Source organism: Panicum hallii, chromosome 2 (assembly GCF_002211085.1).
Source record: "Panicum hallii strain FIL2 chromosome 2, PHallii_v3.1, whole genome shotgun sequence".
Lineage (NCBI taxonomy): Eukaryota > Viridiplantae > Streptophyta > Magnoliopsida > Poales > Poaceae > Panicum > Panicum hallii.
Window position 1 is genome coordinate 23,888,027 of NC_038043.1, and position 27,859 is coordinate 23,915,885.

Here is a 27,859-nt window from a genome sequence, read left to right on the forward strand (position 1 = left end):
AAGGATGCCCTTACTTAGGTCCTGCCTACTACACTCTAAGCAAACAAGAGAAGAAAACTATGTTTGAATGTTTGAACGGTATCAAGGTCCCGTTAGGCTACTCTTCGAATGTAAAGAGGCTAATAAATATGAAAGAGAAGAAATTCACACACGTAAAGTCCCATGAATGTCACGTGCTCATGACGCAATTACTTCCAGTTGCATTTACAGGTATTCTACCTGATAATGTTCGAGCAACAACCATAAAGCTATGTGCATTCCTCAACGCAATTTCACAGAAGGCAATCGATCCGACGAGTCCACTGAAGCTATAGGAAGATATTGTCCAGAGTATAGTTAGTTTTCAAATAATATTTTCTCCATCATTTTTTAATATAATGACACATCCACTGGTTCACCTTATCAAAGAGATCGGTATTCTCGGGCCTGTCTTCCTCCATAACATATTTCCTTTTGAACAATTCTTTGCAGTCCTAAAGAAATACGTTCGTAACCGTGCTCGTCCAGAAGGAAGCATTGCAAAGGGTTATGTGACAGAGGAGGTCATTGAGTTTTGTGTTGACTTTGTGGATGAACTTTGCTCGATTGGGGTTCCAGTATCACGGCATGAGGGGAGGCTGATTGGAAAGGTGAAAGAACATCAAGATGCCTAGAGGGGGGCTGAATAGGCTAATTTGAAACTTAAAACATTTTACAAACTGTCAGTAACACAGATGTCCGGATACTCTAGATATATGTCCGGATACTCCGGATTTTGTGTCCGGAATTTCCGGAGATATTGTTCGAAGAGTCCGGGTATGAAACGATCTACATAAAAATAAAGATACTGATGTTGTAATTTAGATCGAGTAAATTTAGAAGAGCCAGTGGTACCTTTGGAGTGTTTCTCACCAATTGTCTTACTCTAGAGACTTGTATAATAGTAGATCGATGACAAACCCTAAAATGTTAGTCTCACAAGCAAATAACCTATAGTTCAAAGTAAGGTGACACGAAGAGGCAAGGATTTGTTTCCCGGAGTTCACTCCCAAAGGAGCTACATCTCCGTTGAGGAAGAATTCAAGAGAAGGTACCCAAGAACCCTTATGCTCCTCCCCAAGTGCGAGACCGATGCTCAAGCCCAAGGTCACTTACTATGAAATCCTCCGAGAGGATGGTGAGTACAAACTTCCTGTGGAGCACACAATATGGCTGAGCACTCACAAGCACGCCTAGCCGTCTAGGAGCACTTAGCTCCAAGAGTAACAAACTTCAATCACCAGCTTGACAAGGACCTAGTGCTCAAGGGATTTGAATGGCAGCTCACTAAGCATAAATCTCTCGTTTTGCAACACTCACACTTGATCCCCAATGGAAGTCACTCAAAGATGGAAGGAGGGGTGCGAGATGGCGCTTTCAAGGTGTTTCAAACTGTGCAACATGAAAAATGAGCAAGAGAGCTAACTGTTGAGGGTATGGGGCAGTATTTATACCTTCACTCCAAAAACTAGCCGTTGGAGCAAGAGGTGCTCGGAAACTCCAAGCAAATGTCCGGATACTCCGGACACTGGTGTCCGGACACTCCGGACTCAAAGATATTTATTCATGGTGAACAGTTACCCGGAGACTCCAGGTATATGTTGAGATACTCCGGACTTTGTGTCCGGACATTCCGGACTCGAAGTCTCCAGACTCACCAGGGACACTCTCAAGAATATCATTTCAAACTGATTTTTTGGCTCACAAGTATTTGTATGGGTTCTCTTGAGCACTAGTTCTAAGTCAAAAACCTACAGATCAAAGTCCCTCTTAATAGTACGAGGTTCCTATACTCAAAAAATAAAACAAAAGTCTACTCTTCGAGTAAATTTCAACTACCGCTTCTTCATTTCCTTTTGAGGGGTCGTAGTTCATCATATGTTTTGCTTGTTCAACTTTAGCACCTACACACATGCTAGATAACGAGATTAAACGTATATGTGTTTTGTCATCTAAACACCAAAACCCAGTTAGGGGCCTAGATATCTTTCGATCTTCCCCTTTTTGTTGATTGATGATAACTCACGTATATTTCATTTGATAATTATAAAGCTGTAAATTTCTAACATATAAAGAGCTCCCTCTTAATGTATGCCATGAACTTGAATTTCAAATTGACTTCTCAAATGTCAATATTGGCACATTAGGGTAAAGACAAGAAAACTCTTTATACAATCTACAATGGGGTGAGCAAGTGTGTGCTAAGACAATGTGTGATGCAAATGACAAGTTATGCACTCAAGAAAAATTAGTGTTGGCAGCAAAACCCGGAGACTCTAAGTCTATGTCTGGATACTCCGGACCTCTTGCACAGAACACAGAAAACAACAAGTCATCACAAATCATTTAAGTCTTAGAACAACTTTAAACTTAACAACTAAGCAAATTAAGGCATAAAGTAGCACAAATTCCAAATTGTTCTCACACCACATAGTCCTTACAAAAGAGATTGTTCAAGCGAAATGATAAGACAACATCAAGTTTGAGTTTGATACAAAATGCAAATGAGTACATAAATGATATTTTCACTCCCCCTTTATCATCAAGTGCCAGAAAGGAAATGAAAAACAGCTATAAAGTCTTCTACTCATCATCATAAAAAATTTCTTAACCACAAGGAGGAGAGCGACGTGAGCGGGTAGGAGGTCAAGTACGATGATGTGGGCAAGGAAGCGGAGCATGAGCAGCAGTAACTGCGGCCTCATCCGCGACGTCCCACTCGGGAAACGGATCATCAAACTAAGGAAGCTCATGATATGTATCCGCGGGGAAGCCCAAATGACTCTTGATCTCAATGATATCACGGCAGTTCTCATTCACTTCTTGAGTCACAGTCTTGCACATGTAGAAAATGCTCTTGAGCGCCCTTTTGATGAATGAGCTGTTGTGACCATGATGAGAAGAAGATGGACCCGAATAAGATGGAGCTGGGTCAAACCTCGGGTTTCTTGTGGCTCCGACATGAAGAGGAGGTGCTCGTGGTGCATCACCGGAGCGCGGATGAATACGAAGAGGCTCATGCTTGCAGTCCTTCGGAAATGTGATCATGGTGACCCTCTCATCATATACATAATATAAGGAGCTGAAGGCAAGAATTTCTTGGGATCATTCATGATTCTCCTTAGCTCATTCCAAATGAAGTCCATAATGTAAAAAGGTTGACCACCGGGCATGGTACGAGCAAGGAGATTGCAAGCAAAGTAGCGAAGTGCCGTGGTATCTCCATCCTTAGCATCAATAGTGGCACGGAAAAATGAATTCATAGTGTAGTAAAATGGTTGAAGTGTGCTAGCATTTCCGGCTTCAACAAGGATGGGGTTGTTGAAAAGCGAGGGCAATTGACTTGGCTTCAACTGATTCTCAACATGAATGGGGTCACGCTTCTCATCATTAGAGCCAAGTCCAAGAAGCCGTGAGAAGGTCATATAATCAACACCATACTTGACACCTTCAGTGGTCCAATAGAAGGCAATCTTTCTTGCATCATAATAGAGAGAAGAATGGAATTGGGCAAGGATCTCCTCATTCCAATCGTACTGAAAGCCCATGATATCATAGAGACCAAACTCTCAGCACATTGCAATCGCTTCATTGAAGAATGGATCACTGAGTCTCTCAAAGTAAGCCCAATCCACATATTTGCAAGGGACAATTGGTGCCTTGCCCTTGCGCAAAACCACAGAGGAATAGAAATCCTGATGACACCAAAACCTTCTTTCCAAATTTTCTACCTTCTCATACTTGTACACATCTTCTGTCCAAGCATTGGTGAGGGCCACGGCTTGCTTGAAATAATCTCTGCCAATTTGAACGACATACCCATCTGAAATCTGAGGGCGAGCAAGCTTGGGACAAACTGGATATCGAGTCTGATTTGCTGAGAAGACGACCTCCAAGCGAGGCGGAGACCGTGGGCAAATATCTGCTGCGATGCCCCTTCTGGAAGGACTAGCACGGGATGGAGGATTTGGCATGCTTGCCAGCATGTAGGGAGCTTGACGTGATGAAGGTGCTTATGAACTGCTACTAGCGGGTTCTTTTCCAGGACGACTACGGGGTTGCAGTTCTCTTGGAGGAGGACTAGGAGGGGAAACTTCTTCCTCTTGAATTTGCGGATCATGGCGGCACTTTTGCCGATGCTAACCAGATGGTTCACCTACTCTTCCCATTTCCTAGACAAGAGATGTGGTATGATTAAGAACGACTCTAGATAGATCTTGATTGAAAAGAATAGGACCAGTCACATGAAGTCCGGAGACTTCGGGTATATGTCTGGATACTCCGGACACCAGAGTTGGAGTATCCAGGCTTGTATCCAGAGTATCCATATATCATGCCCCAAAACCCTAGGTTCAAAGATTTGAAGATTTAGCCAAGGGAATTGAATCAAACTTGGACCACCGGATGCTAGACATGTGTAGAGACTACCCTCCAAGGCATATCTACTAACTCCAACCACATTTGGAGATCAGGCGAGTTGAAGTTTGAATACATTGAGAGATGTTGAATGAGCGGGAAACTTCGAATCCGATGTGTCCCCGGAGTTTCCGGAGAGGAGATTGTCCTTCCCTCAAAGATTTGCAAGAAATGTGTGGTGGGAAGGTAAAAATTGCCCCTAGGACGAGAGAGAGGGACAGGAGGAGGAAAAGGCGGCGCCGTCGGTGAACGAAGGAGAGAAAGAACGCTTCAAACTGACCCCCGCGGTAGATATACTCAATATTTACCGACCGGAGTATCCGGACAAATATCCGGAGTATCTGAACATATGTCCGGATTATCCGGCTCCCCCTCAAACTGAGCAGAAACTTCTTGATTGAGATTGATAGGGATTGATTTCAAAGATAAGGACTTGATTTGGAAGATAAGGACTAGTGGCATGACATAGTTACTTCACTTGACGTCAGCTAGCAGACAATCACGAAGAATAATGATCTCAAGCGAGTCACCTTAAAGATCCAAAAATTTCATGAAAGCAAACTTTCACAAGTTTTGATCAAAAAATTTGTTTTGAAAAGATTCCGAGTCTAAGAGCACACGAATATGCATAAGAGTTCAAACTAGGTTACAAGAATCCAAGATGTTTAACTCACTCCTCAAAGCATAAAACCTTTGCTCATTTAGAGGCTTAGTGAAGATATCGGCAAGTTGCCCATCGGTGCTTACATGACGTAAAGCAATATCTCCCTTAGCCTAATGATCCCTTAAGAAGTGATGTCGAATATCTATGTGCTTTGTTCGAGAGTGTTGGACCGGGTTGTTAGCTAGCTTGATTGCACTCTCATTGTCACACAATAGATGAATTGCATCAAAATGACAACCAAAGTCACTCAACGTTTGACTCATCGATAACAGTTGTGCACAACATACACCGGCGGCGACATATTCAGCCTCCGTCGTGGATAAGGCAACCAAATTTTGCTTCTTCGAGCTGCACGCTACTAAGGAACAGCCAAGGAATTGACACGTCCCCATAGTGCTCTTTCGATCCACCTTGAAACCGGCATAATCCGAATCGGAATAGCCAAGTAGAGCGAAAGATGATCCCTTAGGATATCATAAGCCAAGGTTTGGAGTGAAAACCAAATATCTTAGGATTCTTTTAACCGCCATCAAATGACATTCTTTCGGATTAGCTTGAAATCTTGCACACATGCACACACTAAGCACAATATCGGGCCTAGATGCATAAAGATAAAGAAGAGATCCAATCATGGAGCGATATACCTTTTGATCCACGGTCTTGCCTTCTTCATTTAGGTCGAGATGTCCTTGAGTCAACATAGGAGTTTTGATGGGTTTGGCATTCTCCATGTCAAACTTCTTGAGCATATCCTTGATGTACTTGTTTTGACTAATGAATGTGCCATCCTTGAGTTGCTTGATTTTGAATCCAAGGAAGAAGGTCAACTCACCCATCATAGACATCTCGAATCTCTTTGTCATAATCCTACTAAACTCCTCGCACCAAGACTTGTTAGTAGAACCAAATATAATATCATCGACATATATTTGGCACACAAAAATATCTTTATCAACCTTGCGAGTAAAGAGAGTAGGATCGGTTTTACCTATTTGAAAGCCTTTCCTTAAGAGAAAATCCTTAAGGCATTCATACCATGCTCTTGGAGCTAGCTTAAGTCCACATAACGCCTTATGTAGCTTGTAGACGTGGTTTGGAAACTTGGGATCTTCAAAGTCTGGTGGTTGCTCAACATATACTAATTCAAAGATTGGTCCATTGAGAAAAGCACTCTTCATGTCCATTTGATGTAGCTTGAAATTATGGTGAGTAGCATAGGCAAGTAAAATGCAAATTGATTCAAGCCTAGCCACGGGAGCATATGTCTCACCAAAATCCAAACCTTTGATTTGTGTGAAGCTTTGAGCAACCAACCTTGCCTTCTTTCTTGTTACCAGACCATTCTCATCTTGTTTATTCCGAAAGACCCACTTGGTTCCAATGACGTTTTGCTTGGGTCGTTCTACTAAGGACCAGACTTCATTCTGTGTGAAGTTGTTCAATTCTTCTTACATAGCCATCACCCAGTCCGAATCATCCAAAGCTTCATCTACCTTAATGGGTTCCAAGGAAGAAACAAAAGAGTAATGTTCACAAAAGGTAGCCAAACGAGAATGAGTGGTTACCCCTTTATTTATGCTTCCAAGGATGTTATCCATGGGATGATTCCTTCAAACAGTTTGATGAATTCTTGGATGAGGCTCAGGGGATCAGTGTTGAATGGGTTCAACCTCTTTTTGAGCTTGAGGATGATCTTGATGTGGAGTTGACGATTCAGCTTCATTTTCCCGAATAGTCCGAACCTCAGTCCGGATACTCCAGACAGGAGATCTGGAGTCCCCGGACATATGGCCGGAGTATCCAGGTTGCACGGTGGATGGAGTGTTGGATGGCCCATGAAGTATCAACTCATCATCATCATCTTGATCAACTTGTTCTTGAGGCTTTACTTCACCAGTGGCTAGCTTCTTGATTGCCTTGCTTGATGGTTCTTCCATGCCTACAACAATATCAACTGCTCCCCTTGAGAGCCATTAGATTCATCGAATGTCACATCACCCACAACTTCAACACACCTGGAGGTTTTGTTAAAGACATGATAGCCATGAGCATTTGAGGCATAACCAAGAAGAAAACCTTCATCAACTTTAGAAGCAAATTTCAAGTTTCTGGGCTTCTTGTTAAGAATGAAGCACTTACTTGCAAAAACTAAAAGTAAGACACGTTAGGATTTTTACCAATGAAAAGCTCGTATGCCGTCTTGTTCAAGATCTTGTGCAAATATAGGCGGTTGATGGCATGACACCTGTGTTGATTGCTTCCGCCCAAAATTTATCCGAGATCTTGTATTCATCAAGCATCATCCTTGCCACTTCAAGGAGGGTTCTATTTTTCCTCTCAATAATTCCATTTTGTTGAGGTGTATATGGAACCAAAAACTCATGACCGATTCCTTCTCCATTGAGAAATTCTTCTATGTTGGTGTTCCTAAATTCGGTGCCATTGTCACTTCTTACTTTCTTGATCTTGGTTTCAAACTCATTTTGAGCTCTTTTTGCAAACTTCTTGAATGTATCTTGTACTTCACTTTTATCATGCAAAAATAACACCCAAGTGAAACGAGAATAATCATCAACAATGACAAAGTCATATTTGTTACCACCAATGCTTATGTAAGCCACCAGGCCAAAAAGATCCATGTGTAGTAGTTCAAATTGCTTAACGGTGGTGACGATGCTCTTTGATTGATGAGGAACTCCAATTTACTTTCCGGCTTGGCACGCACTACAAACATGATCTTTCTCAAAAGAAACATTAGTTAGTCCTATGATGTGATCCCCTTTTAGGAGCTTGCTGAAATTTTTCATCCCAACGTGAGCTAGTCAGCGATGCCATAACCAACTCAAGCTAGACTTTGCCACCAAGCATGTGTCAAGTTGAGCCTTTTCTTCTGAAAAATCCACTAGATAAAGCATTCCCTTGAGCACTCCCTTAGAAGCAACGGAGTCATCGCTTCTCCTAATGACAGTCACACCCTCGTTAGTGAATAAACAATTGAAGCCCGTGTTACAAAGTTGTGAAATAGACAACAAATTGTAACCAAGAGATTCAACCAAGAGAACTTTTGAGATAGAAATTTTTGAGTTTAGATTGATGTTATCGGTGCCAAGCACTTTTCCTTTATCTTTTTCGGCAAAGGTTATAAAATGATCTCCATTTGATTCTTTCAATGTTTTGAACATATTTCCATCTCCAGTCATATGATTTGTGCATCCGCTATCGATCACGCATGTTGATCCACCGGAGGAATATCCCTACAAAACAAGATTAATCTTTCTTTTTCGGTACCCAACAATACTTGGATCCTAGTGTGTTAGTTATAAGCACCTTGGGTACCCACACATGGCTCTTCCCGTGTTCCATGTGCGGTGACCCACAAACTTTGCAATCACTTTACCACAGTGGTTTCTTGTTAGCACTTAATCTGCATAAAAGGATACATGAGAAAATGATTCTTGTGGCTTTGAGTTGATTGTGCTTGAGGCTTGAAACTTGTCTTGTCTTGATGAGAATGCAACAATCTTGGCACCCTCATCACATGTAGTACCTCTCTTGACAAATTTGACATGACTAGTCCCTTGAATCTTACCATTTCCCTTGCAGATGGGAGTAGTCATGTTCACTAGACCTCCATTTGTACCCAAGGCGGCTGTCTTGTTATTCTTGACAAATGGATTATTTTATGACACACCTTCTCCATCCTTCCCAAGTCCATTACCTTTCTCAAATCAATACTTCCTCAAATATCTTGATCCAAAACCCTTGATATGTTTTTCAAACTCACTTACCCTTCGTGAGGGGTTCATCTTAGGGACTTGCTTGTGAGAAGGTACTTCATCTTCATGCACTAGTTGAGTAAGTCTAGTGATTTCTTTCCTCATTGCATTCATTTCGGCATGGTTAGTAGCACAAGTTTGAATATCTATATTATAACAACATGCACAACCATTACTTGTTGAAGGGCTAGAGGAATTAGATGACTTCCTAGCTTTGGGGGTGGTTTCCACAAGAGTGTTAAATTGAATTTCAAGTGTCGCGTGAATGGCTTGCAAGCTTGTTAGGCTTTCTTGAAGTTTCTCATTGTCACTCCTTAGATTGGCATGAGTGTCCTTGACTAAAGATAGTTTCTTAGTCAATTCATCCACTTTTCCTCTTTCACTAGTGAGAGCCTCTTCCACCTCAAGAAGTATGCTATCCTTGGTTTTGAGCGAGTCCTGAAGCTTCTTATTTTTCTTACTTTCATTGGTAAGGTTCATTTCAAGAGCTTTGAATTTTTCTCTCTCAAGCCTAAGCAATTCCTCTTGTGATTCAAGAGACTCATCTAATTCTTCTAATTTCATTTTTAGTTTCATTATTCTAGTTGCACCCTTTTTGCCATATTGTTTAACAAGAATAGCAACTTCATCTTACTCATCTATTTCATTATCCGATGAGCTTGGAGATATTACCTTTAAGCCTTTTGCCATGAGTTACATGGTTGGGCCTTGATCTTCATCATCGTGAGATCTTCGAAAAAGCTTGTGGAGTGAGAAGAAGTTATCTTGAACACCATGGTTGCAGCATCTTGATCTTCGGAGTCATTTTCTTCATTTGAAACCCACTCTTGACCAAGATGTGCTTCACCGGAGTATTTCTTGTACCTTGGCTTATCTCTCTTGAATGAGCTCTTCTTGGTGTCCTTGTTCTTTTTTTCTTCCGGACAATCCGCAATGGAATGCCCAATTTTCTTGCAACCAAAACAAGGCTTGCTTGATCTTCTTCTTGGCTCATACTTGCTCTTGTTCTTGCCAAAGTTTCAGAAGTTGGTCTTCTTCATAATCCTTCTAAAATTCTTGATGAAGAAAGCCATTTCCTCATCATCTAGCTCATCATCTTCATCACTACTCGAGTCATCATATCTTGAGGGTTTTGTTGCCTTCTCTTTGCCCTTTGAATTTGCTTGGAGAGCCAATCCATTGTTCTTTGTTGCTTGTTCTTGAAGTTTGGCCAAATCTTGATTAATCTTGACTCTCTTCAATTGATCATGATAAGCTTCTATTCTTCCAAGAACATTTTCGGTGGTGAAATATTTGAATCCCCTTTCAGCTCTTATCAAGCTAGGTAGTGTGATGTCCAAGAGCTTGTCAACAATTTCACGATCACCCCACTTGTTACCACCAAGTGACTTGATGTGATTTGTGATCTTCTTCATGCAATTATACACCTCCTTGATGTTTCATCTTTCTTCATGGAGAATAGACTTAGTTCATCTTCCAAAGTCTTGATTCTTGACTCACAAACTTTTTTGAACCTTGATAATTTACTTGGAGTGTATCCCAAGCATCCTTGGCAGTGGGAGCATCTTCGATCTTGCCAAACTCTTCCGGACTCACGAAAGAGTGAATAATATTCAATGCTTGATAGTTTCTTTGTAACACATATGCTTGCACCGGCGTTGTGGCTTCATCGTCTTCCGGAATTTCACAACCTACTTCAACAATCTTCCAAAGATCCTTATGAATTGCACTCAAATAACCAAACATTTTTTTCTTCCATTGATTATACCCTGTCCCATCAAAATAAGGGGGCTTTCCCATTAAATTGAAGCATTGTGATCACTAGGAATTTGAAAGGTATAGTCATGAGAGACCCGATGATACTCAGCTTTCCCTTTTCCTTATGATGAGCGTGAAGGTATTCTCTTATAATCGTTGTCGGAGTCATCACTTGACTCGATCACAATTTTGGTGTTGGACTTCTTCTTGTTGCTTCTCAATTTCTATTTCTTCTTCTATGCCTTCCACTCAAGGTAATATATTTCATCATCGGTTGTCTCCAATTTATCTTTTTCTTCCTTTTTATGTGAGTTGTTCTTTTTCTTCCCTTTGGAGCCACTTGAGGTGGAGAACTTGTTATCTTCAGGCTTTCCTTCTAAGGAGTTGGACTTCCCACTTTCATCCATCAGATTTGTGGGAATCTTTGGTGAAGTGTCACCCGACATCTTTTTTCTCCGAGCGGTTAAGCTTCAAAGATGGACAACGAGACTCTGATACCAATTGAAAGGATCTCAAGATGCCTAGAGGGGGGTTGAGTAGGCTAATCTGAAACTTAAAACACTTTGAAAACTGTTAGTAACAAAGATGTCCGGATACACCGGATATATGTCCGGATACTCCGGACTTTGTGTCCGGAGTTTCTGAAGATATTGTTCAGAGAGTCCGGGTATGCAACGATCTACATAAAAACAAAGATACTGATACTGTAATTTAGATCGAGTAAATTTAGAAGAGCTAGTGGTACCCTTGGAGTTTTTCTCACCAGTTGTCTTACTCTAGAGACTTGTATAATAGTAGATTGATCACAAACCCTAAAATGTTAGTCTCACAGGCAAATAACCAATAGTTCAAAGTAAGGTGACACAGAGAGGCAAGGATTTGTTTGTCGGAGTTCACTCCCAAAGGAGCTACGTCTCTGTTGAGGAAGAATTCAAAAGAAGGTGCTCGAGAACCCTTATGCTCCTCCCTAAGGGCGAGACCGACGCTCAAGCTCAAGGTCACTTACTATGAAATCCTCCGAGAGGATGGTGAGTACAAACTTCTTGTGGAGCTCAAAATATGGCTGAGCACTCACAAGCACGCCTAGCCATCTAGGAGCACTTAGCTCCAAGAGTAATAAATTTTACTCACTGGCTTGATAAGGACCTACTGCTCAAGGGATTCGAATGGCAGCTCACTTAGCATAAATCTCTCCTCTTGCAACACTCACACTTTTGAATCCCCAATGGAAATCACTCAAAGATGGAAGAAGGGGTGTGAGATGGCTCTTTCAAGGTGTTTTAAACTGTGCTACATGAAAAATGAGCAAGAGAGCTGACTGTTGAGGGTATGGGGGGATATTTATACCCCCACTCCAAAAACTAGCCGTTGGAGCAAGAGGTGCCCGGAAACTCTAGGCAAATGTCCGGATACTTCGGACACTGGAGTCCGGACACTTCGGACTTAGAGAAATATATTGATGGTGAACAGTTACCCGGAGACTCCGGGTATATATCCGGATACTTTGGACTTTGTGTCCGGACATTCCGAACCTGGAGTCTCCAGACTCACTAGGGACACTCTCAAGAATATCATTCAAATTAGTTTTTGTGGCTCACAAGTATTTGTATGGGTTCTTTTGAGCACTAGTTCTAAGTCAAAAACCTGCAGTTCAAAGTCCCTCTTGATAGTACGGTATTCCTGTACTCAAAAAATAAAACAAAAGTCTACTCTTCGAGAAATTTCAACCACCGCTTTTTCATTTTCTTTTGAGGAATCATACTTCATCATATGTTTTGCTTGTTCAACTTTAGTACCTGCACACATGCTAGATATCGAGATTAAACGTATATGTGTTTTGTCATCCAAACACCAAAACCCACTTAGGGGCCTAGATATCTTTCAAAAGGGCACACTAGGAAAGAAATCAATAAATGCCGATGATCATGCTTCGTTGAGCAAAGCACATTCCACGGTTCTGCAACAGTTAGCCTTGGTGGCTCCGTACATCTTTTCACCCGGTACCTAAGGCCTCTTTAGGTACCGGATCTCCTTTCCACCCGGTACCTAAGGGCTGGGGTATAAATATCCGGTCCCTTGTTCCTCCTTCGCATTTCTCGCCGCACCCCGGATCGATGCTCCCAGCCTCCTCGTCCTCCGCCACCACCGCTACCGGCCCTCACCTCCTCCGGCCGTGATGCCTCACCCTCGTCCCTGCAGCACCGGCACCAGTCGTCCCTCCGCACGCACACCTCCATCGGCCGTGCTCGTGACGTGCCGTGCCCGTGCTCCGGCCATCCCGTCGTCACTGCGCCACCCCGAGCCGGCGCTGCCCCATCCTTGCTACGCCACCCCAAGCCGGTGCCGCCCCCTCCTCACGCCACCCCACGCTGGACCGCCCCATCCTTGCCCCAAGCCGCGCCTCCTCGCCGAGCTGCGCCCTCCTCGCCGCGCCCACCGCTGGCGACATCGTCATCGCCGCCACACCCCGCACCCCCGACTAGCGCCGCACGTGATCTAAAGTAGGTTAGCGCGCGGCGCCTACCGGAGTACGAGATCGCCGTATTCCTTTTTTATTTTTATTTTTTAGTTTAATTTTTTGTTTTAGTACAATGATGGAAGGATGAATTGACTATTAGAATGGACTTTCCGGTATGTGGGGTCATTACCATTTTTTATATCTCATCTGGTATTATGTATATGCATACACAAATATTGTATACCTAATTTATTCCTCCTACAGTGTTCGAGACAAGAAGGAGGAAATAATTGGCGTGGGTACTATGTATGTAATTTCATGCACACTCTAACCAATTTTGGAAAGTGTACGACAGAGGATCTAGGAGTACGCACAACTGTTCATAAATACGTTTATAATTATTCTAACGCGATGAACTAATATATCGAGCTTTATTTTTTTGAAAATAATAGATGACGCAAATGAAGAATGAAGTTCTACACGTGGATAGGATTGATGCCGTGTCGGAGCAGCTGATAGGATTCATTATGAGGGAGATCCTGGATCCTAAAGGTGAGTTCTACCACGACGGGCCTATGAATAGAGTAGCATCCGCATCGACGTCATCAGGGCTTAGAACTTGTACGACATTTGTATATTTGTAAATATTATTATGAATAGATAACTTAATTACAACAGCATTTAGTTATTTTCATACATTATTTTCACACGAACGCAACTAATAGACGTATAGTAGTGTATAGCTCGGGTACGCATAGTAGTTCTGCAAATATAAACAGTAATAAACAATTCAAATAAAACAGAATTTGTGAAAAAGGGGGAAACTGGTACCGGTTGGAAAGACCAACCGGTACCTAATGGGCCGCCAGCTTGCGTCAGTATGGTGACCCTTGGGGTACCGGTTGGTCTTTCCAACGTTCCTTAGTATCGGTTGAAGAACCGGGATCTATGCCGGTTTTCAACCGGTACTAAGGCCTATTTTCCCGTAGTGTATTAAAGCCTGTTTTCCAGTAGTGTACAATGATGTCCCCATGGTGGTTAACCTTTCTGGTCGATTTAATTTGGAGAAAGGCGTTTAATGTGGATTACTCTATAAATGTAGCATTAGCAGTTGAATGCCTAGATTGCAACCTATTGTATAGATGGTAGCCTTCTAAAATATAACATTTAGCAGGTTAATTGGTGTATCGTCAACTTCCTGTTATATAGTCCTGTAAAACAACCATACACATCATGAATGTGGATGTATCCGCAGCGCCCTTTCAATTTTTTGTTTGTTTTGTCTTTCTTAGCAATTTATAAGTTGTGGAATGAACAAAACATATAGGCGACGATCCTCGGATAAGGCTAAACATCTCGTGGAAGTTTTTATGGCCCGTAGCAATGCACGTGCATTTATCTAGTTCATATAATTTTAAGCTAAAAATATATAAGGTTCAAGTTGGATTTTGAAGAGAGCACTAGGACCATGATCCATTATCACCCTTACCTCCACTAAATTTTTAACTCCTCCACGCCAAGAGCATGATATATAGGAAAATGGCACAACAATGTGGTTATTAATTGATATGATCTTAGGCGACGAATGTGCCAGCTAGGACACTAAGGATGTGAGAGCAGCGAGCACGAATTGAGAGGAAAAAAAATTTCAAGCAGCTAGCAAGCACTAGGACCACTAGGAGCCCCCTTTGCCTTCCTTGGCCGCCGCTCTCTGTTCTCTTATACTCACTGTCGTCATTTTTAGATTTAGATCAGGCTTAGATTAGTCAATCATTAAATAGTTTCTGTTTGTAAAAACCCAACTTATGTGTTTCTGTATTATTTACAATATTAAGATTGCATTCTTCCGTGTTCTCACTTGTGTTCCTATATAAATTAGCCTTTGGGATCAATTGGGCTGCGTACTGTTAAAGTTGATAATCAGAGAAGACGTGACGCTACAATTGTAAGATTCATATCTTGTTTAATTAGAAGTCAAATCGTATGAATCGATAGTTATTTCTACCCGACGAAACATCGGGCATCCCATTCCCATAAGCTATAAACATTGATCGGTAGGATTTTGAATTTATTTTGCCTATAGCATGGCGTGAGTATCAGCTTGATTAAAATCTGTTGGCCTTTGCTCGCACGCCCACGTTCCACACCAAAAAGTGGACGTGTGGCGATAAGCCACGGCTCCGGATATTTTGCAAAAATACCCTCCAGTTTTATAGGAATCACAACCTAGTCCAACACGTCCAACCGTGCAGTAACTATATATTTTACAAATATACCTTATTTCGACGCGAAGAAGAGAAACAACCATGATGTTGTCATTTTCACAGAAACCACCTCGAGATGGTTTTCCAAACACCCCCTCCCACCACCCAACCGGCCACCCCCACCCCCCACACCCCGAACCCTAACCCTCCTCCCCGCCCCCCTCTCTCTCTCCCATCCCGCTGCCACCTCCCCTCCCCATGTCCCGCCCCTCTAGCACTCTCTCTCGCAGATCCGGTTGTGGCCTGAGGTGACGGCGGCCAGGAGACGGCCGGCCCCTGGTGCTAGAGCGCGGCGAGCTTGGGCGAAGGAGCACCCGGCGCGGCTGGGCGCGACGAGCTTAGAGGAGCAGCGGCGCGGCCAGGCACGGCGAGCTCCCTCCGCCCACGTGGAGGCCGGGGCAAGGGTGGCGCAATGCGGCCGAGCACGGCGAGCTTCCCTCCACTAGGGGTGACGCCGAGCCTGCTGCGGTGGCCTGGGCAGGGGCGGTGCGACGCGGCCGGCATGATGAGCTCCCTCCGCCCACGCGGAGCCTGGGGCAGGGGTGGCGTGGGGTGGCCGAGCAGCTGGGGGCGGACCTCGACCGCCGCCATCGGCGAGCCACGGGGCGGAACGGAACTCGGCCTTGGCAGAGAAGTTTGCCCGGTGCTGCAGCAGAGCTTGTGCATGATGCTCTCCTCGTACTAGGTGGAGCTCAGCACAAGGTACTGGGTGGAGCTCGGCACAGGCGAGGTCTTTGCGGGGACGGGACCGGAGTTCGGCAAAGTTGGCCAGCGTCGCTGGCGGCTTCCAGCGTGAGTGGATGGGCTGCGGGCGGAGCTCAGCCTCGGCGTGGGGCAAGGCGGCGCTGGCGGGCAGCGGGCAGCAGCAACCGGCATAGGCGGAGGCGAGGAGGAGAAATCGGTGCGGGCGCACGAGCGGGTACAAGCCGCAGGCACGGAGGCAGAGCGAGCCAGCGGGCTGCGGGGCAGAGGCGGAGCAAGCGGCCGGCGATCCACGGCAACCGCGGTGAGCTCTTGCTGCCGCCAGCGACGTCCGCTAGCGCTGCCGCCGTGCGTCCGGCTTCCACCCTCCACGGAATCGACCCGCCGGGCCGTCGCCTCCGGATTCCCTCGCGCCCCGCGCACGGACTCTGCAGGTAGCTTGCTCGCTCGTGGAGTGCTCTACTCTCTCGGCTCCGGTTGCCACCCCCGGCTAGCCTCTCTGCCCTCGCACGTTGCACCAACCACTACCGGAAACGAGGACTTTGCCGAGTGTCCAGAGATTTGTCGAGAGCAAAACATCAGGCACTCGGCAAAGATCCTCTTTGCTGAGTGCAGCACTCGGCAAAGGAAAACACACGGTAAATTCATCCTTTGCCGAGTGTCTGGCACTCGGCACAATAAAACACTCGGCAAAGAATTTTTTGCCGAGTGTCGAGCACTCGGCAAAGGATGACACTCGGCAAAAGCGCGCTAGGACGTGACGGTAGTTAATGGCGTGAGTCTTTGCCGAGTGCCTAGTCCAAGACACTCGGCAAAGAGTTGTTTTGCCGAGTGCCTAAGCAAGACACTCGGCAAAATATACATATTTTTTTTCTTTATTTTGTCTAAAATTTTTTCTATTGCCATCCTACATTCTCCTCAACAAGAAATGTAATTTAGGTTCATTTATCGAAGTGTTTGCTATATTTTGACAATTTATTTTATTTTATTGAATTTCTTAAATAATTCAAATTTGAACTGCGTGGTCATTCGAATAGTGGAAAAAAATGAATAAAAAATTGTTATTCATGTTAATGAGCATGCTTTGAGGCCTTATCAAAGAAAGGACCACAAATTTCAAACCTACTATTCATGAAACATGGCGACTAAATTGTGTTCAAGTCGTGTTTAAATTGTATAAAAGGCAAATTTGGTCGGAAAATTATGAAACTTGTCAAGATGTCATGTTATCATGTGAGGACACTGTGATAAAATTTGTATAAGATTTCATGAAAGTTTGACATCTACGATGCTTAACACCTAATCGGATTTCACATAAAATCATATATCTCTTTGGAGAACTTTCAATTTGTAAGCATCGTATGTTTTAACTTTCATGAAACCTCGTCAGATTTTTATCACAGCTTCCCCATGTGATATCATTACATCTCGACAAGTTTCATAATTTTTGGACCATATTTGGTTTTTATACATTTTAAAAACAACTGGATAAGAAGTTCGTCGTCATGTTTCGTGGAGAACAAGTTTCAAATTTCTGATTTTTTCTCGATAAGGTCTCAACGCATCCTTCGATAACGTGAATATTATTTTTTCATTCATTATTTTCCGTTATTCATGTGATTTGTAGTTCAAATTTCAATAAATACAAGAAATTCAATAAATTCACAAAAAACTGTGATTTCTTTACCGAGTGCCACTTATCTGGCACTCGGCAAGGAGGGGCCTTTGCCGAGTGCCGCTGATCTGGCACTCGGCAAAGGTTTTGAATATGTGCCGCCTCCCTCCCACCTTATCCACACACTTTCACTCTGTGTGCCGCCCCGCCCCCACCCCGCCGGCTCCGCGTCCCCGGCCCGCCCCCCGCCGCCGGCTGCGCCCCCGCCGCGCCCCCGGCCGCCGCAGGTACTGCATCCGTTCATGTTCCACCAGGTTTCAATTCCGTTTCTCATTTTCTTTTCAGTCAGCAACGAGAAAGTCGAGAAAATCGGTCATAGTCAAAAACGTTTGACATGAGATGTTGAAATGCTTATTTAAATAAGCTATAGAATCGGTAATCATAACATGGCTTTCAGTTCAATGGTTTGCTCGTAATAGCCATAACTTCTTGCTTATCTTGCAACTTTGGGGGGAGTTGACAAGATAGCTGTGGATGCACGCACGGCCGGGCATGGCATGAAGGACCGGGGCGCCGGTTTTGTGCAGGCATGATGAGCCGTATGATCCGCTTGTTTTCGCCTTGCATGCAATGATGTCCCTGCTAGTCTGCTTGGCACTTGAGCTCGCTGCATGCCTTCTGCATCGCTGTCCCCCTCCTCTCCTCCTCCTCCCCCCAGCGCTGCTGCATGCTGTTTGTAGGCGCGCGTGTGTATGCTCGTTTCGAACACACAAAGAGATGAGCCTCCTCCTCCTCTGCCTGCAGTCTGGCGGTGAGTGGATCCACTATTTTACTAGAATTTATTTATACAATCAATAATATATCTAGGGCTAAATTTTGTCATATGAAATTGATATTACTTTCCAATGCATATGTGATGAAAACTTTTGTCATACAAAATTGATATTACTTTCCAATGCATATGTTAGAGGATGGAAGACCGTGAGTGGATGTACACTGGCCACTTAAGTCGGGGTCAAGTCACCGATGAGTGGATCAACAAGACCGAGTCTTTCTTGGAACGGGTGTTTGGCGAAGCTCCTAAAGGAGCGAGTAGAATTTTCTATCCATGCAGCAAATGTGCAAATAGGAAAAGACAAACAAAGAAGGTCACGGGGGAACATCTTTGTTTGAATGGATTTACGGCAAGCTATACCCAGTGGGTCTTCCACGGTGAAGCCGATCGTATGAGAGAGGAGGTGATGAGGCAACGTGTCGAGGATTATGATGCCGATGCCGGGGTAGCGGAAATGTTACATGACTATCACGAGGCACAATTTGTTGAAGGACATACGGAGGAGGAGCCAGAGGCAACTGCAAAGGTGTTCTACGACATGTTTGCCGCAGCATGGAAACCCCTTCACGGACAGACAAAGGTTTCTCAATTGGATGCCATTGGACGCATAATGGCGTTAAAGTTGCAGTATAGCCTGAGCCGAGACGCCTTCGATGGTATGTTGACAGTTATTGGTAGCCTACATCCGGAGGGTCACATTCTTCCAAAGAGCATGTATGAGGCACAGAAACTTCTTCGTGCACTCAAGATGCCGTATGACCAGATACATGCTTGTCCGAAGGGGCGTGTCCTGTTTAGGAAAGAATACGCAGAATCAAAGTATTGTCCAAGGTGTAAATCCTCTAGGTTCATGGAGGTAGACTCTGGTGATGGGCACAAGAGGCAGCTTGACATCCTTGTGACAATCCTACGTCACCTTCCATTCATACCAAGGATCCAGCGGTTATACATGACAGAGGAATACGCAAAACAGATGACATGGCACAAAAATGGAAAACGATACAATCCTGATAAGATGGTACATGCGTCCGATGGTGAAGCATGGACCCACTTTGATAGCATTCATCATGAGAAAGCCAGAGAGTCTCGTAATGTACGTGTTGCGCTGGTAACAGATGGGTTCAATCCTTATGGAATGATGGCTGCAACATACACATGTTGGCCAGTATTCGTTATCCCCCTCAATCTCCCCCCAGGTGTATGCTTTCAACGACAGAACATATTGTTGTCGTTGATTATTCCTGGACACCTGGGGAATAATATGGGTGTGTTCATGGAGCCTCTAATTGATGAATTGGTCCGTGCTTGGGAGGAAGGATTATGGACATACGACCGGGCTACAAAGACAAACTTCAAAATGCATGTCTGGTACCAATACTCCCTTCATGACCTGTTGGCATATGGGATATTCAGCGCGTGGTGTGTTCACGGGAAGTATCCATGCCCAGTATGCAAGGAAGGTCTTAGGTTCATTTGGTTGAAAAAGGGTGGTAAGTATTCGGCGTTCGATAAACATCGGCAATTCCTCCCTCTTGATCATGCATTCAGACGAGACATCAAAAACTTTATGAAAGGTGTCATAGTGACAGACCTTGCACCTCCTGAGAGGAGGAGGGGGAGGAGGAGGGGGACGACACAGGTGCCCCCGCAGGAGGCGGAGGAGGAGGAGGCGCAGGTGGGGCAGCAAGAGGACACGGAGGAGGAGGTGCATGTGGCACAGGAGGAGGACGAGGAAGTGCAGGAGGAGGACGAGGCGCAGCAGATCGCCTCTGGTTCTAGTGCCTCTGGTTCATCGAGCGTCTACTTGCGAGGTAAGAACGTTTATATGTTTTCATTGCTTCTTTATGTTATATGTTCAAAATTAAAGATGAAACTAATAATTTTTCTTAATCACATGTACAGGTCCCGCCAGTCTCCCTAAGCAACCGATACCTCGTGAGAGGCGCCCGTTGATTCGACCCGAAGGGGAAAAGTAAGTAACTTTTCATATTTTCATTTCTTCTTGTTGTTATATGTTCAAATTCAAAGTTGAAACTATTAAGAGGTCTTAATCATTTGTGCAGGTCCTGGACGATTGTGCAGAGTGCAAGTGTTGCTCACAAACGCTCCGTCAATGGCATCCTCGGTCTTCTGTGCAGGGAACACTTCCCTGGCCTGGTTGAGTACGGTGGAGTGACGGAGCCGGCCTATATGTTCGACCACTACGCCGCCGCCCCTGATGCTGAAGATCGGGATGGCAGGGTATTCAACAACAAGGCGGAGCGGGTGAAACAAGAGCTGTGGGTAAGTGCTAAATATATTGCATTCATTTCACATTCTTAAAAAAATGAATGGTATACCTCGTGTTTGCATGTAGGATTTCTTCAGATGTGAGGATGGATTTGAGGACAAAGCTGATGTGGTGGCTACCAAAGTCTGTAAGAAACGAGTCGTGGATATGCACTATGAGGCGCGTATTCAGGCCATTATTAGTTTCCACAGCACCGTTCTTGGAGAGAAGGTCACCAAAATGGAAGCAAGAACCATGTCTTTGACTGAGGAGCAGTACTTGCAGGTAAATAAAGAAAATTAATATGCATTCTTTTTTACATTAAACAGGCTTAGTTTCATCTTCTAATATGTCAAATACTTGATGCCCTATAGATGACTCCTTATTGGTGCCTCGGGCATCAAGAGTGCTGGCGATAGATGGTGCACAAGTGGTGCTCCGACGAGTGGGAGGAGTCGCACAACGCTTGTCGGGAGCGGCGTTTGATGATGCCAGGTGCAACACACCATCAAGGCAGTCGCAGCCTCAGCGGATACGCAGAAGCATGGGTACGCGAATGAATTTATTTGATGTAACACTCAATTATGCATGATTTCTAATCGTCTTGCTTGTTTTCTTGCAGTCGTCGTCACATGGTGGCCAGCCTTGCTCCCTCTTGAAGGCATATGCTATGTCCCACAAGGGCAAGGCGACGTCTGACGTCAACTACAATCCGGAGGACAAGCCCGAGGCATACAGCAACCCGATGGTCCATACCCGTCTCAGTGTGTACACAATGATGGCAAGGGAGGTCCATGGTCCAGAGTTTGATCCGGCCACGGAGGACCTTGACGGAGAAGTCGTCATGAGGGTTGGAGGAGGTAAGAATCATGGGCGGTATTGGATTGCCGATGGCGCAATCGACTCGTCCTCTACTCCTACTCTATCTCAGATTAGAGCAAGGAGCACGAGTGCGAGTCCAGGCATACGACCTCGGCAAGACACTTCACAGTACCGGATACAGGCACTTCAGGTTATTTCTTCTTTATTCATCGTTCATTGATTATTGTATACCATTTCTTTATATTATCATAACATTGGAGTGAAAATTTTGCAGGCCCAATTAGAAGAAGAGAGGAGGCTATGTGTGGAGAACGAGCACAGGATGAGGGATATGTTTGCCTACATGCAGACTCTTGGTGCCGCAGCAGGTGTAGCTCCACCACCTTCGTTTTTCGCTTCACCTCGACCTCCTGCTGAGTTTTCTACTCTTGTGAGTATGGATAAGTTTTAGCCATGTCTGACCTTCATTTATCTTGTCTCACACATGCGATCGCTTCTCCTCTTTGCAGAATCAATCGGCGGCCTCAAATGACCCTCATTTTTCTCCAACTACGCCGGGTTGGAGGTCTTGATCATGATTTTTATCACTTATCCTGTTTCTGTAGACTTTCATATTTTTTGACATCTCATGATTATATGGACTATATTGTGGAAATATTTGTGGTCTGTAATGATAATATGTTTGTGAACCGATTTGGGATATGTATGTGAATCGATTGTGTTTGTAATATAGATGTGATGTTTGTGATATAGATGTGATGTTGGTGGTCTTTGTGATGATATATGTTTTTCTGATATATATGTGTGGATGAAATAGAAAAAACAGATTAAAATGGGTAATTCTGGTCACTTTGCCGAGTGTTTGCACTCGGCAAAATCTAAAGAATCTTTGCCGAGTGTCAGGTCCTCGGCACTCGGCAAAGAGATAATATTTGCCGAGTGCTAGGCCCTTGGCACTCGGCAAAGTAACAATCTTTGCCGAGTGCCTCAGCGCCGGCGCTCGGCAAAGATTATTTCTTTGCCGAGTGCCGAGGACCTGGCACTCGGCAAATCGTCCGTTATGTCCCTGCTCCGTCACGGCGCTTAAATTTTGCCGAGTGCGGGACTTTGCGCTCAGCAAAGGCTTTGCCGAGTGCCCGACGAAATGCACTCGGTAAAGTCCCCTTTGCCGATATTTTCTCTTTCGTGTGTTCTTTGCCGAGTGCAACACTCGGCAAAGCCTCTGCCGAGTGTTTTTGGAGCTTTGCCGAGTGTTTTTGACACTCGGCAAAGTAGCCGTTTCCCGTAGTGTGCAAGGTGGTCGATGAATGCTGTTGTCTCTCTCACCGGTTTTGCATGTCCTCCAACGATTGCTGCCGGCAGGGTGTCGCGCTCGATGTTTTTTATACTTAGATATGGATATATCATCGATTAGCTTGGCCAATGAATTCTGATTCAATTTTAGTTTTGGAATTCTTGAGCAGAGTATGGATCTCTGAGAAAGGCATCGTCAAGTGATGAGCATCAGGCAGTGGGTTTGCCAAGCATTACGAATTGAACCTGCCTCTATTCTGGGCAAGCAGCTACTGCAAGATGCTTGCTCCCTCTACCTGCAACTTGAACGAGTTTCTTTCAGCAATTTTCGGATTAAAATATCAAACAAATGCATATAGTTAATATGTTGATAATGTGCTTGCCACGACCTCTGTTAATATGTTGATGATGTGCTTGCTACCGGATAGGGTGGTTTCGTATTGAATTCATCTTATACCATGCATATAGTTTGTCATTTTTTATTGCCTTATAGTTATTTGCGTTTGATTGTTCAAATAGTAGGGCGCGCATGGCGCGCTGAATATTCTAGTTCAATTAGTAGCCAACACTTATGTAGTGTAGTGGTAAGCTTTCCAGTTGAGGAAGATACCAACTAGGATTCAAATCCTGCTGGCAGCAAAAAAAAAATCCCCTCACCGGCAACAAGAAAAATAGTGGCAGGACACTGGCCTGCGGCACCTGATTTGGGCTCTCCTACCAGGGATAGTTGCACCACAGCCGAGGTTACCATGCGGCCCTATGGGGTGAAGCCAGGGTTGGGGGTTTTCTTGGATGGCTTGGCTAAGATTTTTTCTTAGCGCAATGCCAAGGGGCGGTCTTCCCCCGCCGGTTAAGTTTAATTTTTTTAGTACTAGATTTGTACCAATGCGTTGTTAGGGGGAACAATATTCTTGTGTTAGCATTAATCTTTATTATATAAAATACATATGTAGCAATTGAGGTATGTGCATGCACACATGTTTGAAAAAATACACTTTATAGCATACCAAATATGCATGCGAAAACATCTCAAAAAAACTCAAGGTTTATCGCATACAAAACATACAAAATCAATGCCATTACAATCTAATATGATAGCTAAATGGAAGAAGCAAAATCAGCTATTTCATTATTATGGAAGAAATTAAAATAGTATATAAAAGATAGATTAGTTTATATTTAATCCTTTTGGTTGGAACGAGCAAGCTATGCTCATGCTCGATGCCCTCCACGTCTTCTTGAATTAGATTGAGATTGCATTTATTTTGTTGCCTCCTCCGGCCACAAGACTTTGTAAGACTTCTTTCTCTTTCTCTACCCGTGCTCGTATTCTTTTTTTATCTCTTGAATATGCAGGAGAGCTATGCATCTTTGTATTACAAAGAAAGCAAATAGTTTTATTACATGACGTGCAGCGCCAAGGCATTGGCCCACAGACCTAGAATGCATATTACATCATAAATAAACCTAGAGGACTTTAGCTACTCTGCTTATTCTGTTATTATTCGGAAAACAAACAACCCATATGTGTTGCAGCACTATCGCCTCATCATTCCATAAGACATGCATTCCTTTCCTTCCACAAATTCTAGGTGACCAGAGCGATCAGAGAATCAAGGTCTTTTCATTTTCCTGCCAGTAAATGCACCCGCGGGTTGATCCACCAATCTTGTAATAACGGACTCACACCATGCCTCTTATGTTCCTGAAGCCCAGTCTAGATAATATCGCAAACCAAATCTGTAGAGATAAAGAACATCTGAGTATAATGTGGTCAGAAGATTCAGCTTACTGATCACAAAGTCTACAAGTCTCTGAAGCTTGTAAGCCATGCCGTATCCACCAGTCTGCAGTCCAATGATGCCTTCTGAAAGCGAGCCAAAGAAACATTTTAACCCAAAAGAGAAGCCCATATGTTTTGCAAATGAGGTCAGTCCCATGCAATCTGGTTGAACCTTGGTGCCACCCAAGATAAGTTGGCATTGCAGTGCATTGCCTATCAGCTGTTCACTTTCCATGTGAACGAATCTTCAGTTTCTGGACGCAGCTCAACCAGAGAGAAGGTCCCACAATCTGATAGGTACAAAACGTTAGCTACATTAAGTTGTTTACAGGAAAAAAATCCTAGAAAATACTATACTTTGTGAAAGTGATAAGAGAGAATATGAAAGATTTTCTTTTTATTATTGGTTAAACTTATATATGTATTAGTTTGAGTGAAGTGCAGAGCTCAACCAATGCTGGCAAAAAAAAGTAAATACACCATAAGTTCATATGCAATCACTAACAAAGTCTAAAACGAAGCACAATAGAGAGTGAGCAAGCAACCAATAGCAACCAAAATACATACAGTGCCACACGTGCATATATGAGTGAGGGCAATCATATGCATTTAGTAGTCAGTAATCACAAAGAAATGCACCAACATGACACCACAATTACCTTAAGTGAATTTAGTTTCAGATGAAAGCAATAATCCAGGGACAATTGGTGGTGCACCAGAACCACCGCAATGCGAACTTCTAACATTAATCATCCTTGACCAATCCCTTTCTAACCTGAAACACAGCCAAAATTTTGTAGTATCTTTAGTCCAATTAACCGATCTGAGAACCATTAGCAGACAAAATATTTATAAATAGATGTTGAAAATAATACATTTTGTACCTTGACAACTTGGGCATGGCAATCTCATGATTCTCGATGAGTCAATCTAACAACTGATAAGGGGCTGGGCTCATGTTGTTGTCTGGGCCTGGAGCAAAGCATTGGTGCCACACTGCGACCTAGACATTGGGCAATCAGCTATATATACCCTAGTGCAATCAATACTTGTCTAATACCCAAGAAATCAAAAGATTGTTGTAATTTTTCATTGTTGTGATTCATGGTTGTCATGAGAACATGAAAAGGCAGGGAGGTTAACATAGGCATAACGTAGAGGAAGCGTATCAAAGTTGCTTCAGTCATGTACTCGTGCTCATAAGGGCGAGGAGTCTTGTCTCTCTATGTCGTCAGGACTGTTGATCCAAGGCCACAGTTAACTCTGATAGCACCATACCCTGAAAAAGAAGGAAACGATCAATAAAAGACAACTGGTTGCACATAACATATTTCTCCTTCAAAATAAATCACCAAGAAGCTATCATCTTCAGGTACATGTAAGAGTATTCCTAGAACCAATTTGAGGCTTGAACTCTTATTTATATTTTATATAATAAAACAATGAAAACAATACTATGCACAATCGGAAGTAAAAAACCACATGAATTAATCTGTTTGGAGGGCAACTCAAGAATAGAGGTGGCAGCCATGAACCAAAGACCTCAGCACAAACACCATGCAGATGCAGATAGGAAAAAAAATGAGCCATACATCAACATTGCATATTCAGGAAGTAGTAGATAGTGATGTCCATTTCAATGCTAAGAGGCCTAAACAGTGACTACAACTATGAGCAGAACATCAAAAGATGTAGAGGCCTAAAAAGAGTCAGACTTTCAGAGGCATAACAACAACACGTAACAGATCATGGAATATATCTCCATAGGCTAAGGATCCAACACAACAGTGGAGACATCACAGTACCGTGGTCAAACTTGTAAATGTAGAGCATGGTGTGCAGTTGCTCAGCTTTACATGACATGCACCAGCCGTCTGGTTGAGCATCGATCAGCAGGGGGAGCTCTCATGAGTAGAACCAAGATCATGGGATACCTCATTTTTGAATGGAAGGTACAAAGTTGACTATTGCATATATATATAGCATGACCAGTTGGTACAAAGTTGACTATTGCATCTGTGCCATTTTTTAACGTACAAATTTAAGAGCAATGGATTTAGCTATAGCAACTAACAATTACAAAGTACCATATTTCACACACAACCTATGTAATTATCATTCACAAAAGAGAACTCGCATCATAATCTCAGCATCGAACAGAAAAATCAAGAATCATATTTTGGCTATATCTATTGGAGTATGTATAAATATGGCATGCTTTTTAAAGAAACAAAACGCAAGTAGGAGGTCAAGAACCTACTAAGGTGCCGTCCCTTGCCTAGATCGCTCTCCTCTTTGCAGCAGCCTAAACATGAAACGAAACAACACACAAAAGCAATGTACAGGTAAGCAGTAGCCAGTAGCAATAGACGAAGGGTCCAAACACTGGAGGCTGATGAAGAAACTAAGAAGTGGCAGTAGCTGCTAATCCAGCTCGAACTTTGTTGAAAAAAATACAATCACTCTGCGCAATCAGCACTTTGAAGGGGTAAAAAAGGAGTGAGAAACAAACGGCAAGATTAATCACATGGTGAATTAACAGCAGCACTACCAAATAATTAAGGAGTTCTCAAATTTGCGCTACCAAATAATTAAGGAGTTGTCAAATTTGCGCTACCAAAGAATTAGCAGCCGCTCTACCAAAGAATTAAGCACTATAAAATCCAAGCAGGGAACAAAATCTCACAGTGGACCAAATTTGCGCCAAATATAATCACTGATAATATGTACTGCATTTAACTTATCGGAAGACCATGTCAGATGACATGCTTAAAAAAATAGAATCCAGTCATTAGTATACATACCAATATAGCCTGAATATCAACATCTTAAAGGTGCCAAACATTTCAATTCTGTAGCTTCAGGTGCGCAATACAAAATCCACACTCATAGCTCCATCAGATTAACAGGGTAACAAACAGCTGTCATGAGAGCAAGCTTACTGAGCACCTGAATCAGGAAATAAAGCATAATAAATCAGGAAGAAAAAAATGTGAGTACAGACTTCGGGTTAGGAGGAGAAGACATGTCTGGTTCTTCGTGGCCAGCGATCAACTTTGTCCAACAAATAAAATAAAAGGCCAAATTAGAGGAGATGATCAATGATGATCACTGAAAACCCCTTGAATGAATTTGAGTACGTTTGGATAGATAAAGCAGAAAAGGGGATGATACGCATGACATGAC

The 27,859-nt window shown here is 43.5% G+C and overlaps 1 long non-coding RNA gene across 1 annotated transcript; it reads right to left on the reverse strand.

Annotated features, from left to right (window-relative positions):
- Window positions 1–24,337: 24,337 nt before the first annotated feature.
- LOC112883555 lies at window positions 24,338–25,939 on the reverse strand. Its single transcript, XR_003226866.1, has 3 exons — window positions 25,558–25,939; window positions 25,333–25,448; window positions 24,338–24,963 (listed from the first exon to the last, which is right to left on the reverse strand). It is a non-coding gene; the product is annotated as an uncharacterized LOC112883555 (long non-coding RNA).
- Between the last annotated feature and the right edge of the window lie 1,920 nt (window positions 25,940–27,859).